The sequence below is a fragment of the Mizuhopecten yessoensis genome, unplaced genomic scaffold (genome assembly GCF_002113885.1).
Source record: "Mizuhopecten yessoensis strain PY_sf001 unplaced genomic scaffold, ASM211388v2 scaffold1883, whole genome shotgun sequence".
Lineage (NCBI taxonomy): Eukaryota > Metazoa > Mollusca > Bivalvia > Pectinida > Pectinidae > Mizuhopecten > Mizuhopecten yessoensis.
Genome location: NW_018404269.1, coordinates 799,211 through 800,752, shown reverse-complemented (window position 1 = coordinate 800,752; position 1,542 = coordinate 799,211).

Sequence of the window (1,542 nt, the reverse complement as noted above, 5' to 3'; positions counted from 1 at the left end):
GTATTTTGGTTATTGAGAAGAAGTTGTTTAAAGGTTTTTTAAGACAATTGACCCCTGTGACCTTGAATATGATTGAAGATCATTCATTTGAACAAACTTGGTAGCCCTTCACTCAAGCATGCTACTGGCCAAATATCATCTCCCTGGGCAGTTTGGTTATCGAGAAGAAGATGTTTAAAGTTTTTAACATATTTGACCCCTGTGACCTTGAAAATGAGTAAAGCTCATTAATTTGAACAAACTTTGTAGCCCTTCATCTCGGCATGCTACTGGCCAAATAACATCACCCTGTGCAATTTGGTTATTCAGATGAAGTTGTTTAAAGTTTTTAACATATTTGACCCATGTGACCTTGAATATGGGTGGAGGTCATGCATTTGAACAAACTTTGTAGCCCTTCATCTCAGCATGCTACTGGCCAAATATTGACACCCTAGGCCTTTCGGTTATTAAGAAGAAGTCGTTTAAAGGAAAATATTGACTCCGGACGGACGCCGCGCCACGGCATAAGCTCACTTGGCACTTCGTGCCAGGTGAGCTAATAAAACCAACAAGAAAGTAAATTTTATAAATGCAGAATTGAGGATAACTCATTACATGTATATATCAAAACTGTTAAAAATTCTATTTAAAATGCATTCACAAGAAGTGACTAGTTTTTAACTGGGAAACAAAACCTAAGCCATTAAGGAAACCTAAGCCATTAAGGAAACCTAAGCCATTAAGAATGGTGCCTATTTATGTATATAAACAAAATTGATCTTAAAAATCCTTGTAAACTTGGTCACCCTATCATATACCGGGTAGGTATGTAGTGTATAGATTATACCATCAATCATTTTATCTTTCATGTCTGAAATCAAAAGTATCCCTGCTTGGCAGCTTGTAATCAATGGTACAATGTATCTGAAGTACCTGGTACACACATATTCTGTACTGATATCTCCGGGAGTTCTGTCTAAACTATTTCAATTCTTATTTATTTGAAAGAGTTGATGAAACTTTTCTCCAAAAAGATCGGTATATACAAATCTTTTTAAAGTATATATTATATTTATGTTGCTTTTACATATCCTGGTTGAAAAAGTTCAGGTGGTGCAGCACGGAAGTTATATATATTTTGTGATAAAAGAACGTACTTTGACCGGAACTATATATGCCAAAGTTTTAGGCAGAGCTAAAAATGCAGTTTTCAAAGATTTGTGACAAAGACAAATAACCATGTATCAAGAAAAGGTCCTTTTTTCACTCATGCACATAAATTTATAACAATTCCTAAAACATACGTGTGAATGTCAAAGGATAAAAGTGAACAGATATATCATGAACTTCCCCCACTTTCATCATGAATCTACACCTTCAGAATATGTGTAGGTTTTTCTCGGAAGGTTTGATATCACACTACCGAAGAACAATTAGTTAAGCATGTTGTTGTCTTGTCAAAAAAAATCCATATGACCATCAAGAGCTAACGATAAACTTTGCCACACAGTTAAACTCTACTCAATTTTAATATTTTATGATTGCCATTTTGTTTATATA